The 19,923-nt window shown below is 35.0% G+C and overlaps 1 pseudogene; it reads left to right on the forward strand.

Annotated features, from left to right (window-relative positions):
• Positions 1 to 25: 25 nt before the first annotated feature.
• On the forward strand, positions 26 to 3,792 carry LOC120177794 (annotated as a pseudogene).
• Positions 3,793 to 19,923: the final 16,131 nt, after the last annotated feature.

The raw sequence follows: 19,923 nt of genomic DNA on the forward strand, positions 1-19,923 counted from the left end.
GCATTCATACATAGTAAAGGGGTGCATGTTTCCTTCAACTACCATTAGTCTATACTATACGGGCAGAATTGATGTGCATCAGGTAATAAACTTATAGATTTTGGTTTTCAGCCGCTAGGCTAGGCATCCATATGCAGTGCTTATTAACTAATGACTTCAAAATGAGGCTGTTGTGATACTGGGGATTATTAGCCGTTGTAACTATTATTTCTTTGGGATTTGATTATAAGTTTTAGGCTTTTTTGATTTAGGGTTTAGAGGATAGAGTCATTAAAATAGGCATGCTTGTGGATTCTATAAATTTTATACAAGTCCTGTATTAAATTATATTCCTTTAAATATTGGTACTTAAACTTTTGAGTCATTTAAAAAAATTAATCAGCCAGTTAGTAGACTTGTAATGAATAAATAAACCCCTTAAGATTTATTAGCAAATAATAGGCTAAAATATAGGTTTGGTCCCTCAATATGTCACCTTGTTCTACATTGGTTCTTAAAATTTTTTTCTACATTGATTTTATTCTTAAACATTTTATGATCTCTTAAAGGTATTAAAACGATAGCTTTTAGAATGAATATGTGAGAAAGATGATACAATTACGACTTCTTTCAAGCTTTCAAATATCCATGTTCCCACATCATAATCGCACGTTACATGTCAATAGTGATTGTTGGAGATGCATTGATCTTATATATCAAATTTCACAAGTCTGTATACGAATATTAGTTCTCTTAAATCCTAAACCCTAAATCTAAGAAAAAGAAGTGATTTTAAGGTTTGAAAGGCACTTCCCATCAAACGTGCTTAGAGAATATTATCATGTATGTAAAAGCATGAATCAACTTATATTGGTTGTTAAATAAATTGTTATTGTTCCTAGAGGTTGGTTACAGTAAGGTGATTGGATATTTATTGTGAAATAATTCAAAATATTTTGTAGAACAAATACTATTTTATAATCACCTAAGTTTAATAAAAATAAATTTATTCCCTATAAAAAGTATATTCTAAAATTACCCCTACATTTTGGGTAACGATTTTAATTTATATTATCACAAAAGCTTTTATATATATTATTATGACAACAAATAAGTAATTAGTGTAAATTATTTTATCGGCTCCACTAGTATTACATTATTGAGTTTCTGTTAGGTGTAAATCTTTAAATTGTTTTTTTTTATAAAAAGGGTGAAACTCTTTAGTTAGATCAAGCAGGAAAATTCAAGTAAATTAAATTGCTGATTTTTAATTTTTTTAATTTTAGTTTAATTTATTTTTTTAAAATCAATACAAATAACATAATTAATTCAAAACTCAAAATTTCCAAAATCTGATAAAATTTATTTTGTGACAGACCCAGTTACATAAATTGTTTCAGAATGTTAGGAGTGAATCGATCGCGTCGAGTAAAAAACTTCGAGTTATTCGTATTGATGAATCTTATTTTATAGTTCAAATTTAATTTGAATTTTTTATTCGAGTAAATTCGAGATTAGTCAAATTTTTTTATTTTAGCTTAAATTTAATTATAAAATATTTCTATTATTATGAAATTATTTTATTTTAATTTAAATAATTTTTATAAACTACATTATATTTGTATATGTGATATATATATATATCACATATAAAAAATATATAAATTTGTATTTGTTTATATTTATTTCGAGCACGGCCTCCTACCCATCCAGAAGCTTGTATTCACCGACCCGGTTCAAGTTGTAACCCCTCTCAACCAAAGGCTCTCTTCCTCCTCAACGTACCGGCTCGGCTCGGCGGCCCTCTCTGACGCCCTTAGATCTCATCCGACCATGCACGTCTCATACTCGGTACTCTATCCTCGGTTCTCCACTCTGAATCCGACCCACTCGTTACTGCCCGCCCCGAGGATGTCGACACCGTTGGTGCTGATTTGCGTGATCTGATCCTGTTTTTTTACATTCAATCTTATAAGAGACTTTTGCCGTGCTCGCACAAGGACTCCGCTGCCGTTGCCGATGTTTGGCCTTCCACGTCAGCTTTCGACGGTTACTTGTCTGCCCTTTCGCCTTTGCAGGTGAGGATTTTGATCAATTCGCCAATGTGTTTTTTTCCCTTTTTCTTTTTGAAGATGGATATGTGATTGTTCAAAGTTAGGTGGTTATTTATTTAATTTCAATATCATTTTAATAATTGCGTCGAATTCATGGCTACTTTTTGGAAAAATGAAAACCTTCGTTGCCGGGATTGATAAAATTCACCAAAAATTGACTCTTGATTGGCATCTGGTAGGGAATCGTATGCTTCTGTGTATGTTTTGGCAATTTGGACGGTGTATTTTAGGATCGTGTTAATCTTTTTGATAATTGAGGCTAATTTTGGCGAGTCAATAATATATTTGAAGAATTAAAAGTTTATTCCTTTGACTTTTCAATAACAAAAATGTATGTTTATACTTGTATATAAACAATTATGTTGAGTACATATTATAGTTTAACCAAATATAACTTTCCCTTTTCTGGGAGAAGATTTCAATTATCATTTATTTAGTTGTTTTGCTACTCACATTTTTATACTGAAGGTAAAAAAGAAAAACAATGTACAAAAAATCAATCACCTAAAGTTGAACATAGGATACAATTGTTTTGGAACACCAAATGCATGATTATAAGTATTTGCTATTAATCTTTAATCAGCATTGGTGTAATTGTTGCATTTTAGTTTTCTACTATTTTTTATCAATTATTATTGTTGTTTCAATTATTTAACCTCCCCTTTTTAAGAATTCTTTGGGAGGAAGAATGAAAATAGCAGAAATGTGCCGATTTATTCTGCCTACTGCTTTAAGATGGCTATCAAATGTGATTAACGCAGCTGGCACATTTTATTTGGGATATTTTAAAATATTATGCTTTCATTTAACTTTAATATCTTAGACAGCAGTAATTTCTATCATGATTGGTTCTTGTCCCACCTTTTTCTTCTGCTAAGTATCGCTTTAATATGGATTTCACCTTGTGAACATTTGCAATTACTATGGTTTATTTGCTGTTAGAAGTTAATGACCAGAGTCTTTTAGCTTATGTGAACACTTGTGCTTAACCTTTTCTCTCATTGCAGCTTGTCTGCAGCAACACATGTCGGTTTATGCATCACAGGCTGATGAGGAGGCCCATCAATTGTCATATCGACAAAAGCACTTGGCTAACATTCTCTCTCTTTTGTCAGAGCCTGTTGAGGGGGAATGCGAAGAATCTGTGGTTTGTAATGATGCTTCTAGCTATCTAAAAACATGTTTGATGGAGTGTTCTTTTTCCGTTTTGGGTTTTGTTTTTTTCCTCAATTCAAGAAAAACCCAAACATTTGAAATATACGTCAAGGATTGCCCTTTTTTTGGGGTTCTCGGTGAGTTTTTTTGTTTCATTTTGATTTTTCATGTTTTTTGTTGTTCATTTATGAATTGCAATATTGTTATCTCCATATCTGATAACTGCTGTTTTTAAAGGAAAACAGATTAATTATTTCAGTGTCACACTTATAGAGCCAAATATTGATACTGAATACTAATGAGCTGGGATGTAAATGCAAAATGTCTTCACATGATTTATATTTTAGTATTTGAAGGTATAACCTGGTTCGCCTTACTAGATAACTAGGCAAGACCTTTTTATCTCCTTATGCATGTTTTCTATGCTTTGAATTGATTTGCAACCAAAAAATAGGTTTTTAGTGCTAAACAGGGTTTTATCTTGGTGATAAAATCGGGGGTCATTTGCATGACTAAAATAACAAGTAGGAGCATGTTTTACCAAAAGAGGACAAAATAAATTGTTACAGCTTTCAGCAATTAATCACTGATTTTGAGCTGAAATTTTCTTCTTAAATGTTCGGAATATAGATCGAAGATTTTATGAATATTTTATTATTGTTTTCTTCTACCTCTCCCAACTTACATGACTTTCCTTACTCTGATTTCTGTTCTCTTTATCCTCCTTTTTACCAGGTAGACTGTCATCACTCTCTTACTATTCATTCTTGATTGTTCTTTCTAGCTTTTGTATATTCAACTCTGTTTTTTTTTTCGTGTATGTGCTCTCTTTCAGCTTCCATGGCATGGTTTGCTCATGTAAGTACTATTCCTTAAGGTTTAAACCATGGAAGGGTTTGAGCACCTTGGATTTCTGATTCAGTTTGGCGTTAAGGGATCTGAAGGAGTCCCTTTAAGCCTTTTTTGCTAATTCAGATCTTGATTGGCTTCTAGAGATCATAGCTTCTTCTTTAGAGCATGTTTCTGGAAAAAATTCTGCAAAAGAAAGTGTCTTTCCAAGCAGCTCTGATCAGGATGCTGCCATGACTGATGCTAGTCAAAGTTCAGCCAAACCCTCACAAAGCGCAAGGAGCGTGTATCTAAATCATCTTATGTAAAGCAGACATCTGATCTTAAAAATTCTTCTGTAAAGGTTAGCTTATATTTGCACTGAGATTTATTTAAACTTGGAAATATGTGTTATTTCTGTGTTGTGTTTTTCATGATTCTCATTTAAATGCAGCAAGTGAACTACACCTCTGAAGGTAGTTTATGGTCTGGATTCTTTTCTTGATATCCATTTTATTGTCATTTGATTACCATATGAAATCTGTCGAAGAAAAAAGAATATAGAAACTGATATTAGGTTAACAATGCAACCATTTTATAGATTGGGATGGATGTCTATTCAGTGCATGTTTTATGGATGAGATAAGACGATGGCAGTTTAGGTTGTAATATTTTCTGTTGTTACTTATAATCAAATAATGGGAAGAACGAGAATTATAGGAACACATAAAGATGCTATAGTTTGTAAATTGTAATTGATTTGGTTTTGTTTACTGTTGTAGTAACTCATTTTCCTCGGGGTTCTATTTAATATATATATAATTTATATTAAATTTTTTGAAAATATATATAATATAGTTTTTGAAAACATTTTGAATATATATATATAATATATAGTTTTTAAAAACATTTTGAATATATATATATATATAATATAGTTTTAAAACGTTTTTAGAAAATATATATAATTTATATTTTAGAAAACATGTTGGAAGACTATATATAATATTTGGGTTTTGAAAATGATAGTTTTAAAATATATTATAGTATATACAAGAATGCAAAGTGGGAAGCCAAGAAAACAGTGGCTAAAGTAAAGGATAAGGTATACGGTGAAATGTACAAGAGATTAGACACCAAGGAAGGACAAAACGACATCTTCAGGCTTGCAAAATCCAAGGAAAATAGGAAAAAAGATATAGGTAGCATTAGGTTTATTAAGGAGAACAATGGTTTTCTTTTAGTGAAAGATCATGATATTAAGAGGGTTTGGGGTAGTTACTTCTTTGGCTTGTTTAATGACGGTGTCTCTCCCTGTAGAGAAAGTACCGTTGATGGGTCAGCCGACCATCATACTACGGCCAATGATTGCCCTACAAGTAGGATTGGGTTTGAGGAAGTCAAAATGGCTCTTAGAAATATGGAGAGGGACAAAGCTGTCAGTATAGATCAAATTTCTCACTGTGTAGTTGGCACTAGAAGATGAGGGAGTTAAGTGGTTGACCAACATCTTTAATATTATTTAATAGACTGCCAAGATGTCAGAAGAGTAGAGAGAGTCTACGGTGATTCCAATCTATAAGAATAAAGGAGATCCCCAACGTTGTGACAACTACAGAGGTATTAAACTACTCAGTCATACCATGAAGCTATGGGAAAGGGTGATAGAAGCTAGGTTGAGACAGGTTACTAGGGTTTCGGAAAACCAATTTGGCTTTATGCCAGACAGGTCTACTACGAAGGCGATTTATCTACTTCGACGACTTATGGAAAAGTATAAGGAAAAAAATAGAGATCTTCACATGGCGTTCATTGACCTTGAGAAGACGTATTATAGCGTTCCCACGAAACGATATGGAAGACCTTGGAAATGAGACATATTCCAATTGCTTATATCCGGGTGATTCGTGATATGTACTGTAGATCTACTACATACATCAGGACTACAGTTGGCGACACCGAGGCTTTCCCGGTGGAAATCAGACTCCACCAGGGGTCGACTTTTAGCCCTTACATCTTCGCATTGATTATGGACGACATCTATTGTGCGACACCAAACGGTGTCCCATTGTGTATGCTTTTCGCTGACGACATTGTTCTAGTTGCTGAAACAAAAACTGAGCTAAATAGTAGACTAGCTACCTGGAAGACTGCTTTGGAAGAAATAGGTTTAAGGATCAATATTGAAAAAATAGAGTATTTATGTTCAAATTTCGGTGGGAACCAAAACGATGAAAATGTAGAAGTATGCATCGAAAGACACATTCTCCCCTCAAATGATTGTTTCAAGTACCTAGGGTCTATGATACATAAAGATGGAGGTGTAGATGATGACGTTACACACCGTATAAAGGCGGGATGGCTAAAATGGAGGGTTGTTACTAGAGTTTTGTGTGACAAGAAGGTGCCTCTAAAACTTAAGGGAAAATTTTATAGAATGACAATAAGGCCAATGCTGCTGTATGGATCAGAATGTTGGGCAGTCAAGAAGGATCACGTAAGGCGGATAGACGCCGCAGAAATGAGAATACTTCGATGGGCATATGGTAAGACTCTGTGGGACATGACATCAAACTCTGCTATTAGGATGTCCTTAGGGGTGGTGCTAGTATCCGAAAAACCGTCGGATGCGTTCAGGAGGGTAGAGTCGATTACAGTCGACGGTGCCAGAAGGAGAGGACGACCAAGGCGGAAGTGGGAAGATTGCTTGAGATCTGATTTGAAGGATCTAGCCCTTACCGAGTACATGACATCTGATAGGAAAGTATGGAGACTTAAGATCAGGGTAACCGAGTAGTGCGGGTCACAGCCATAGGGTGTAACATCTTCTGTCTTCTTTCTAATGCCTTTGTAGTAATTTTCATGACTTATATTTTTTTGTACGTTCTGTCTTTGGAATTTATGAAGGCTAAGAACTATGGTAGCGAATTTGTGTTGCATTAATTTAGGTTTTAACCCATTTGACTTTATACCTTCTCATAGCTTGCTATCGTTGACTTCTGTGTATCATTCTCTTCAGGTTTCCTCTTTTTAAATTTGTCCGAGTCTTACGTTTCTGCCTAATATGTAGAGATTTTTACGCAGGGATTTATTTGCAGGGATTACTTCCCATTACATACGCGCATATGAAGACTACATATGAAGACTGTTCAACGATGTATTTATTTATTTATTGATTTATAAATGCATTAGATTTTAGCTTTATTTTTAATTTCCTGACTGCCAAAAGTCTTCCACGGAAGCTGCTCTTAACTTGGCATTGAGGGCAGCCTACTACCCTACTTCCCCCTTACCCCATAGCATATGGGAATAAGGTTTTATTGTTGTTAATTTTTTATTATTATTTATTTTTATTCCCTTATTTTTTATTTATTTTTGTTTTATTTTTAGGGTCTAATGAAGTCCAACAGTGGCCTAGCAGAAAGCCCAATCGGGTATGCTTGACCCAGTAAACCCAGTTAGGTGGGCTTGACCTAGCCCAAAATCCAAACTAGGGTTTTGTCCTTAAGCAGTGGCGTTGCATGGAGGTTGTGTGGACCTCACGCGCCAACGGTCGGTCAAGTAAGGAATGATCGTCGAAACAACCGGCGTAGCACGAAAGCCCGTTTAAAGTGGGATCAAAACAGTCCACAATAGCACAATCGTGAATGACCCCGAAATAACCAAGAACTACCCCAAAATAATCAGAAACAGCCCCGAAGCGGAGCCTATAAATACCAACAGTCGAATACCACAAGATAACGAGGAAAAGTACAGAGGAAATCGAAGCAAACCAAGTTATCAAGCAAAACAAGGTTCGAACATACAAAAAATCATCACAAAATATAAACTTTTCATCAAAGGGTGCTAGGCGGAAAGGATCACGATCGCGAGGAAACCAAAAGATGCCAGAAACCGTCGGATCTCCTCGGAAAAAGGTAAGTATCGAAACTACTTTCTCATATCTACGACGAAGAGGGCATTATTTGAACGTTTGGGTTTTGGTTTTGGGTTCACGGGATTGAGGGGATCATTTTGGGGTAATTTTTTTTTCCGGCCACAAGCGGTGGTGGCCGGAGCAGTGGTCCGAGTGGTGTTGGGTTTCCTGGATATAGGAGAGAAGGGGAGAGTTTTAGAGGAAGAAGTTTATTTTTTTAGAAATGGGGTTACAAATGATTTTTTTTGTTTTAAGGAGTATTTATAGGGGACCTTTGTGTAATTAGAAGATTCTTAAATTATTTATACAGTCCCTCTAACTTTGATGATTAATTTATTTTGGCCACTTGTTGTAAATTTGCCCTTGAATTTCGAATTTATTCAATTTAATCATTGTTTATTTTTTATATTTTGTAAATTAACCTTTTATTTTTTTTCTATTGTAGTTCATTTTTTTGCATCAATTTGATCCATATATTTCAATTTACTCTAATTTGATTTTTTAAATTTTTATTTTTTTAATTTTAATTGTAGCATGCTCTTCATTTTCTTTATTTTTATTTTTAAACCTTTTTTCATTTTTTTATTTCTCCTTTAACATTTCTTATATTTTATTTTATTTTATTTCTTTTATTTCTTTTAAAATTTAAAATTTTCTTCATTTTATTTTTATTTTTCTATCTTTTAACATTTTTTACTTTATTATTATTTTTATTTTTAATCTAAACTTTTTTTTCTTCTCTTTGGTTTACTAAATATTTGTTTTTTTTATTTTACAATCTAACATTCTTTTTTTTAGAGGTAATTTCAATCGATCAAATCTAAGTAATTTGAATCGAGTCTTTAAATTTTAATTTTCGCAATTAAGACAATCGATAAATTAAAATGGTACTGTAAGGACAGATCAAGGGTGCTAATCCTTCCTTGACTATAACCGACTCCTAAATCTGACTTATTTCTGGTAAAACACAGATCAGATAAAATGATGTTCGATCAACCTAAATATTTTTAAAATGATTGGTGGCGGCTCTAACGTGTTTTATTTAAGTAGAAGCTCAATTCCGGGCTCACCCGAAAGACGGTTATGATAGCTTGACGATTCCGTTGGGGACATGTAAGTGAGTGAGGCCAGCATTAATTTTCGGTTGTCTTTTTAAGCGAAAATAACAAGTTTAGATTTTAATTTATGTATTCGATTCTTATTGTTTATCTTTGATTATTTTTCAAATAAATAGTTGTACTGAAGTTTTTTTTCAATGATTTTTTATTTTTAAAATTTTAATCTCCGACTCTATACCCGAGCTCTAAACCCTTTTTAAGTGGATGTCAAAGCGACATCTTCATGGGAATTTATTCTCCGTATAGGCTTAAAAAGTAACCTTCGGGATTCATATACCTTGTGTATTCGTGTGAATTTATTCTCCGTATAGACATAAGAGAATGTATCCTCTCGAGTTTAACTTGGTCCATTTAGGCTTGTAATGGACTTAAGATTGAGGGTCTGGCAAGCCCAAGGGGGCACCAGCAAAGAGAACTCGGGTACCTTTCTTTAGAACATAAACTGGAGACTATAAGGAATTAGAGCCCACCCCAAAACTTCATTTCAAAACCTAGGTTGTCTTGAGTCATTTCTTGATTTACTTTTTGTTCAAAGCATGCAAACTAGAAAGATATGTGATTAGGACTTGTTTAAAATTAACATACATGATAAAGATAATGTCCGGGTAGGAATAATAAGCATATGGGGTAGATATTATGTGGAGTAGGACTTTTTATTTTCATTATTATTTTAACTTTTTTCCTTTCATTTTTTTCATTTTTTTTCTTTTCTTTCTTTTTTATTTTATTTTTTACATCATTCAAAAGAGGTGTTGATCCACAAAAACGTGTTCGTTAAACATAAATAATTTGCATTAATGGACAAAGGGGTTGTAATGCAAGAGGTGAAAACGCAGAGGTCCGACTATGGTCAGAAAAGACTTAGAAGGATCGAGCAAACAAATTAGAAAAAAAAAACAAAAGGAAGTCTATTGAGAAAGGGGTATCAAGAACAAGTCCAGAACAATTCTAGCCTGAAAAGATATTCTGAATACTGGAAAAGTGAATACCAAAGGACAAGATGAAAAAGAAACCCTGAAAGAACAACTAAAGAATTCTCGAAGATGTTTGTTAGACAGCTAACACCAAACAAATATATAAAGACCAAGGTAGCTGATTTGGAGAAGTCTCTTCAAAGACAACAAGATCAGGATGGCAAAATGACAGCTGAATTGGAGGACATTGTTGACAAATTCAAGAAACAAGCAAATGAACTTCAGATAGTTCATTTCGATGGAGGGCCCCAATGGCGTTTTCATTAGGGAACATGCTCAGTAAAGAGTAAAGGCAAGAGATGTAGTTATTCGAGACTTCTTAGAGCTAGTATAGAAAGCAGCTCGTCACTTGCACAGTTTAGTAAGAGAAGCTGGAGTGGTCTGACAGGGTATTCAACTGGTGACAGATGAAAAAAAAGACTGATCAACCTGTTAGAAGCTGTTCGAGGTCTAGAGGACTTAGTCAGAATGTACCTTTAGGATGTTTTTATCTCTTAAGAAATAACAGTTTTGTCCCAATAAATATTATTTATAATAACAGGCATGTTTTTGGATCAATGCCTCAAACATTTCATGTATCATGCACTTATACATATTTTCCATTTGCTATTTTTATTTTTCTTCATTTTTTTACATTCACATTAACTAACAGAAAATGTCTCATCAAACAAAGGAACAAACACTGGATATACCACCTCAAACATTTGACAGACATCACCCACATAACACTCGTTCAAAAAAGAAGATGAAATAAAAAATTACTCAACTCGAAGGGAATATGTTAAGGCTGCAAAGAGAGTTGGAAGAAAAAAATAAGCTAGAATAATCAAAGTACTATGGAAACGATCACTAAGAGCCAAGAGTCTTTGGTCGATCAAATTGTTGCCAAGTTATCTGGCTTAAATCAAGCAAGTGATCCTGGGGTAGGTTCATTTGAAGGGGTAGCTATGCCACCTACCCTGCAGGTGGTTATCTCACCTGGAATTTTACCATAACTTCAAGGGGACTCATCTGTTGCAAAAGAAAAGACATTATCTGCTGTAAAGGTACAAACTTCTGTATCTAACCCTGAGAATATCCAGATGATTACCATATACCAGATTTTGATGAAGAAGACAAGGCAAAGGAAATGGAAGAAAAAATCAAGTTGTTGGAAGACCAAATGAAGATGGTTAAGGGACCATGACTACTATGGAGTCGATGCCGCAGAACTCAGTTTAGTCCCAGATTCAGTTCTTCATCCGAAGTTCAAATCCCCAAAATTTGAGAAGTTCATGGGAACAATTGCCCGTTAGCCTACATTACCATGTTCTATCGAAAGATAACATGATATGTAGAAAACGACCAACTCCTGATTCATTGCTTCTAGTAGAGTATGTCTGGCTCAGCCATTCGGTGGTACAACCAGCTAAACCGATCCCATTTCAAGACTTGGAAGGATTTAACCAAGTTATTTCTGGAACAATACAAACATGTTAATGATATGAGACCAAATCGAGTTATGCTACAAAGCATGGAGAAGAAGCATAACGAAAGTTTCAAACAATATGCACAGAAATCGAGGGATTTAGCTGTGCAAGTTCATCCACCCTTGGATGAGAAGAAAACCAATAAGCTCTTTTTACAGACGCTGAAGGCTCCTTATTTCGGGCACCTGGTCGTAATCACATCTGGAAATTTTTCTGACTTAGTTATAACTGGAGAAAGGATAGAAATGGCCATAGATCAAGGCAAGATCGAGGGAGAGGAGGCTAGTAAGAAACCTCCTATTAAGAAATGAAGAGATTAACAACATCAACACCTACAACGCCAATAAAGGTGTTACAATCTCCAACTCAAAATCAACTACATCTGTACCGTCAGGTACTTCTAGACAAGATTAAAGGGAACCCAAGAAAGAAAGAAAAATATAACATTTCGATCATATTCCAATGACTTACAAAGAACTGTATCAACAACTTTTTGACACTAACGTAGTGTCACCATACCCAGTGGAACTTATGAAGCCCCATACCCCAGGTGGTATAATGAGAACGCACATTGCAAATATCATGGCGGTGTCCCAGGGCACACTATCGAGAACTGCTTCGCATTCAAGAGAATCATGCAAAAAATGCGTAACAAGAATTGAATCCACTTCAATAACTCAGGGGCATCCTAATTAGAAAGTGATCATTTCATTCTATGATGAATCTTTATTCCATTTGCAACATTTTGTTTGAACTTTCTCACCTTTCTTTTTGTAAGAATATTTAAATAAATTTATGTTACTTTAAAGATGGTGAGCATTGAATCAAATTTACAACCTGAAATTCTTTGAATATCAACTGAATTAAAAAACTCTGTAAATAATTGGAGTTATAGATCTTTGACAAAGTGACGTGATTAAAAATTGGTAAAAACGACCCTTAACTTTACCCAAAAGACACACTCGAACACCATATCCTTATCTTGCAAGGACCGATATAGCATTCTCTTCTTATAAGGGAATAAACAAGAGGCTTGGTATTAGGCATGCATAGGAGCGGACAACATGGGGCATCTCTTGCGTATGACATTATTATACTTTTTTTGAGGGTATTCAATGATGTTGATGATTTTCGCAGATGGAATAGTCGAGTAGGTGAATCTAGTTTAGGTCAGCTGCTTGGAAATTGAACTCTAATGATGAGATTTATTGACTTCCAAACAACACCTAGACTATAATAGGTTCTTCTTGACAAACTTAAGAAATTGAATCCGTATACCCAGATTATATTATGTGTATACAATAAAGCATGAGATGTCCCTCTAGAGCAATTGATTAAACACCCCGACTTTATGGATAAGATTTAGCTAGCCTAATAAAGGTGATTATAATATATATACAATAAAGCTTGAGCTGTCACTCTAGAGCAATTGGTTAAACACCCCGACTTTATGGATAAGAATCAACTAGCCTGATAAAGGCAAATTACAATAAAACTGAATTCAGCTAGCCAGACAATGACAAATTAAATCAAATTTATCTAAATAATGAGTTTTAGTAAAAATAGACTAAGGGGGTTAAGGAACACCTGTTATAGTCAATTTCAAACGAGCACTCAATAATTTTTTTAGAGCGATATTGCTGCATTGCCTTTCTTAGAGGAGTCTACGAAGTTTGAACAAATGAAAGATTTCAGAGAACCACAATATAAGTGTTATAGAAAGTCTAGTAATTGATTATGTTAATTGCGTCATTTTGTCCTTATCTGATTAAAATATCAAGCCAAGAAAGAGGGGCATGTTGCGATGTTCAAAAGGACCAAGAAAGAAATGATATTTTGGTGACCAAAACCTTAGAAAATAGGAAGCCAACTTGAAGCCAACTCATCAACTTGGATACTTGTCAAAGGGCTATAACTCTGAAAGCATTAAAGAGCTATTGATTCTTTTAATATTACGTGAACTCATGTTTATGACATGATTTGATTGTGAGCCTGAATTAAGGGGCAATACTTTATAAAATTCTTTTTTATTCATAAAATAAAAGAAATGAGAAAAACATTTTCAAATAGGACAATCTCAAATGTGAACAAAGTTAAAAAAAGGGGAAAACCGAAAGAAAATGAGAGAAATGGAAATAAATAAGGAAGCAACAAGCCTATTAATATCATTTTCATATCTTCAGCTCCAATGTTGAAGACAACCCGTCCTAGGTACTCTCTCTCTTTTTTATAGTAATTTTACAGTAAAATATGCCTCTATCATCGTTCCTTTTCCTCTTCTCTTCCATTTATCAAAATGGTGTTGTGTTTGCATGCATATATATGAAATGATGTTGTGTTCGCATGCATATATATATATATATATATGAAATGCAATTAGAGAGGAAATCACTTGTCACTATTTTAAAAAAAAAGTTAGATGCTTCCTAATTTTTTAATGATGTACATTACCACTACATAACCACCATTATTTATGTCAAGATTTAGGATCATTATAATATTTCATAATAATAAATATACTTGTAAACTTGTAGAAATAAAATTTAATAGTCTCAATATAATAGTAACTTAATTTGTTGTGCTTGAGAAGGAACCTTGCTGATTGGTAGGTGGAGCAATGGTTAAATCTAATTTCTTTGTTGCAAAATCATCCTTGTGAAGAGGAGAAGAATGATGGCTGTATATGGTTGGGGAATAGGGAAGGTACTTATTCAGTAAGGTCATGTGTTAGGTTATTGTACAAGCGGCAACCTATAAATTCAGTTTGGATGAAGCAAGTATGGCTTAGGGTGGCACCCATGAGAGTGGAAACCTTTGTATGACAAGTAATCCATCAGAAGTTGGCTGTGAAATCGGAGCTTGCTAAACAAGGTGTTGATGGCTAGGAAGATGTTTTGTGCCCTCTTTGTCGACTTGAACCCAAAATTGTTTCGCTTATTATGGTATCTTGTAAGTTTGTGTAGGATGTTTGATGTGTTTTTCCTGTGTTTTTGGAAAGTTACAGCAGTGCTGCCATGCAATCTTGCTGATTTAGTAGTGGCTTGGTTGGACTTGGTTCAAAACTATCACATTTTGATGTTCATACCAAGTGCAATTATGTAGCCTATGTGGCATTGTAGGAATGAAATTGTTTTTAAGAAGGGTTTATTTGATTAGTTCAACTATAATTCCTTATCAGATTTATATTGGTTTCATGGTTGATTGTAAAATTTCCTAGTGCTAATTTGTAGTTTGATTGCTTGGTGAGTGACTCATTGCTGACATATATTCATTGTAATGCCAAGAAGGTGATATCATCTTCACTTGGTTGGTCCCCTCATCCCTTAGGTTTTTTTGAATATAATTGTTGATGGAGCAATGGAAGAGTGGCATAGAGATGGAATAGATGGTCTTGTTCATGACTCAAATGGTAAGTTGTTAGGATCCTTCTCGAAAAAGGTGGGGGTTGCCCCCTATTTTGGAATAATTGCTTGCAATTAAAACAGGATTACATTTATTCTTGAGAAGGAGTGAGAACAAAAAGGGAGGTTGATTTTGGAATCAGACTGTTTAAAGGCTTTGGAGTGGATCAAAAATCTTGGTTCATGCCCAGCTTTGTTCAAATATTTGGTCAAGGAAATTTATGCTGTGGTGGCAGATAAAAGTGTAATTGTAAGGCACATTCAAAGATGTTGTAATTAGAAGGCTGATGAACTTGTAAAGTTGGGAATTGGGTATTAGTTTGTAGTGCAACCTACTGTTCTGCTGTGTATAGGATGTCTAGGCTATTTTGTTAGGAGGGGCAAGTATTGCTAAGATATGGATAGGTTTTTTATGTGTTGTATTCAAATTGTTATGGTCATTTTATGGAAGTATTTTGGTTGTGTTTGGTTGTAATGTACTCATGATGTACTTGGTATTTAAGTAATAAAATTTTGAGGTACTTTTTTCCTACTTCCAATGTACGTTAAGCTATTTTCGTAGCTTGACGGTTATGAAGGGAGTTTTTAACGAGGCCTCCCATTTTTATCAAAAAATTTTATTTAAGCGATGTTTGTATTTATGTATTTTAAATACATGCTCCTTCATTTTATTGATAATTGATACACATATTTTCAACTTTTTTATATTGAAAAACATGGAGAATGAGGAAATCAAAAGGTTGTCATGGAAGGAGCTGAGATAGCAACATCAAGGAATGAGAATGAATATTCAGGAGGAGTTGGCAATGCAGAAGCAGTAACCAAGGACACCTGAGAAATTTGCAGAAGTTTGAGAGAGAGAAAGGCACCCCAAGCGTTAACTTATTTTGTCCACTATTGAGAATTTAAAAAATATAAATAAAGGAGCATGTAAAACATGAAGGCATCTGTAATCCTTGGATTTTATTTTTTCCAACTTTAATAAACTTTTAATTTCCTCTCTCCATTCTCTATATTCTCTGGTCTTTTCTTGTTTGATCATAACAATTTGGTGCTTTCATTAAGTTTCCATATCATGGTGAGTAACACTGAAGCAATCAAATCCTTGCAAGAGACAAGTACACATCACAATCAACTCTCGACCTCTCTTTAAACTAATGTGAATGATCATAAGAACTGGAACACCTCCACTCAAAAAACCCTTCAGGAAGTCCTGCGCTAGTTGACGATGATTTCTACACGGTACGACACTACAAACATAGTTTATTTTTCTCCAAAACTGGTCCAAGTAGAATTACCCACATTCAATGGGAAAGTCCCAGAGGAGTGGTTGGTATCTTTAAATGAGTTCTTTGAGTTTAATGGAACTGAAGACCATTATCGGGTAACAATGGAATCCTTTATAATGGAAGGAATTGCCAAGAAATGGTTTCGTTGGATGCAACATCAACGGTAACTGGCGGATTGACACCATTTAGTTGGCGTTATTTGACGACGATTTAAAGTAATAGAAATCGAATCGCCAGAAGGGTAGTTGTCCATGCTGGTTCAAATCACGACAATGGAAGATTATCAAACACACTTTGAAGATATGGCTCTACACACAACCAACCTCTCTGATGAATTCCTTACGCAATGTTGTGTATGAGCTTCGTCCAGATATTAAAATCAAGGTCTTGGGACATTGTTCTAATTCAATGAGTGAGGTGCTATCTTTAGCCCGATTTTATGAGGCCAAGTTTAATGAGACACGGAAGGCAATAGGTAGCATACCAAGTATGAAAGTACCTCATCTTTTACTTACGCCCATAACATTTCCAACGACGTTTAAAGCATAACCAATCCGTCCACTATTATTAGAACACTACAAGTGTCTTCTACTCCTATGCATCCTTGACGGATTTTTGCAGCTGAAGCTTAAGCACGATTTAAGAAAGGGTTATGTTATTATTGTGACGCTAAATTTGTCCTAGGCCACAATTGCAAAACCCTTTAGTTATTCTTGTTGAATGATGAACTGGAGGATGATCAACCAGTTCAAGCCACTGTGGTGATGATAAATGAGAGCAATGAAGTAGAAAGCCCTGGTGATACTACACGTGAACAATCTTTGGTCTCCTTCAATGTTCTTGCAGGCTGCTTAACTCCTAATACTCTTCGCGTTATGAGGGAGGTTCGTGGACGCCATGTATGAATTTTGATTGACGGTGGCAGTACCCATAACTTTTTCCAATCTTGAGTAGCAAAACATTTGGGTCTACTAGTGATGGTAGCGCTAAATTTTAGGGTCTTTGTGGGAAATTGAGACATATTACAAAATGAAATTTGTGTCCGTGATCTCAAATTGCGAGTTCAAGGTACTGAATTGACAACTGATTTGTATGTACTACCATTGAAGGGTACTGAAATGGTCTTAGGCATCGCTTGGATGGCCACTTTAGGGCCTGTGACTATGGATTTTGCAATGCTCAGTTTTCAATTTCGTCAAGGGGATAAGGAACATAGTTGGCAAGGGGACACGGGGTTGGCTCCTCAATCCATATATTTGCATTCTTTACGATGTATGACAAACACCAAAGCTGTTGATGTGTGTGATTTATTGCAAAGCGATGTACAAACATCTATATAGAACACTCTCAACACAAAGGATATGGAAAAACTATTGTTTGGATTTGAGAAGGTTTTTGTAGCTCCACACAGTTTACTGCTGATGAGAGAAACCGATCATGCTATTCACCTATAACCTATGACTAAATCGGTTAATGTTAGGCCATACATGTATCCTTATTTTTAGAAAAAGGAAGTAGAATGTCAGGTTTGAGACATGTTGGAAAATCAATTGATTCATAAGAGTAATAACCCTTTTTCTTCCCCAGTGCTGCTCGTAAAGAAGGATGGAATGTGGCGGTTTTGTGTGGACTATCGTGCTTTAAATGCATTTACAATTGAAGATAATTTTTTGATCCCTATTGCCGATGAACTATTTGATGAATTGGGTAATGCTCACTTCTTCTCTAAGTTAGATTTGCTTGCTGGATATCATCAAATCCGAGTCAAATTTGAAGATGTTTCGAAAATGGCATTCCAAACACATGATGGACATTACGAATTTCTCGTAATGCCATTTGGATTAACAAACGCGTCATCCACTATCCAGGCAACAATGAATGATCTTTTTTGGCTATTTATATATAAATTTGTTTTGATTTTTCTGGATAACATACTTGTGTATAGTCAAAATTTGTCGCAACACTTAAACCATGTACGACAAGTGTACATTCGGACAAATCTCAGTGGAGTATCTGGGTCATATAGTTTCTCAAGAGGGTTTGTTAGTAGATCCTTCAAATGTTGAGGCAATCAAAGCGTGGCCGATACCTACAACAATCAAGGATGTGTGGAGCTTTCTAAGCATCACATGATATTATCGCAAATTTATTAAAGGATTTGTAGCCATTGCAATGCCAATCTTTGATTTGCTTGGCAAAGAACAACCATTTGAATTTACTAAAGCAGCTCAAAACGCCATGGATAACTTGAAATTATGTCTTTGTTCTGATCCAGTGTTGGGATTACCACAATTTGAAAAAGAATTTCATGTCGAAACTGATGCTTTTGGAATAGGGATAGGATCCGTTTTAACCCAAGAAGGTAAACATTTGGCATATTTTAGCCAAAAACTTAGCCCACAAAAGCAAGTTGCTTCCACTTACAACCGTGAAATGGTTTTCCATCACCTAGGTAGCAGGAAATGGCCGCAATATCTGGTTGGGCAAAAATTCAGCATCATTACTGATAAAAAACTCATTGCAAGAATTGAACCAGCATAATATACGAACTCCAGAACAACAAAGATGGTTGTCAAAATTAATCGGGTATGATTTTGAGATCCGCTATCGACTGGGAAAACTTAATAATGTTGTTGATGTATTGTCTAGAGAAATCGAAGCTACTCTCATGGCTTTCTCTCAACCACTATTTGGCATTATTGATGATATACGAACAACAAGTCGACAAGATGTTGATATTCAACATATTTGGGATAACATTCAAAAGGGTGAGACTGACTATGCTAGTTATGAAGAACACAAAGGTTTGATGTTGGTTCAAGGAAGAATTATGGTCCCTCATGAGGCGACATTGCGATCACTATTATTAAGAGAATTTCACAGTTCGTTGATGGGGGGACATGCTAGTATTACTTGTACATTTCAAAGATTAGTTGCCAATTGCTACTGAAAGGGCATGAGGAGAGACGTTCGTTAGTTTGTCCCTGAATATCAAGTTTGCTAACGTATAAAACACACTAGTTTGGCTCCAGCAGGTTTTCTTCAACCACTTTCCATTCCCAGCCAAGTATTTGAAGATGTCTCTCTAGACTTCTTTGTGGGCTTGTCGAAATCTAATAGGTAGAAGACTATATCGGTGGTGGTTGATTAACTCACTAAATATGGACATATTTTGGCACTACCGAGGTATTTTCATAGAAAATATGTGGCCAACATTATGGTTCAAGGGATCTTAAAACTTCATGGAATACGAAGAACAATAATCAGTGATAGGGATCAAATTTTTGTTAGCGAAATATGGACAGAAATAATCAAACTGCAGGGGACTGAGTTGTGTTTCAGTTTATCACCCACAAACTGATGGGAAAACCGAAGCTTTGAATTGGTTCCTCGAGATGTATATTTGTTGTATAGCAGGGGATGATTCAAGCAAGTGGGAACAATACTTAGCATGGACTGAATACTGGTACAATATGACGTATCAGACCTCAAATGGAATAACTCCTTTTCAAGCTTTGTATGGGCATGAACCTCCCACCATCTTTCACTAAATAAAAGGAAGTTCTCCTAATGCTAAGGTAAATCGTGACTTGCAAGAGCACGATGTGTTACTTAGGGTCTTGAAACACATTTTAAGTCAAGCACATGGACGTATAAAACTCAGACGGATAAGCATCGAA

Source organism: Hibiscus syriacus, unplaced genomic scaffold (assembly GCF_006381635.1).
Source record: "Hibiscus syriacus cultivar Baekdansim isolate YM2019G1 unplaced genomic scaffold, ASM638163v2 tig00112319_pilon, whole genome shotgun sequence".
NCBI lineage: Eukaryota > Viridiplantae > Streptophyta > Magnoliopsida > Malvales > Malvaceae > Hibiscus > Hibiscus syriacus.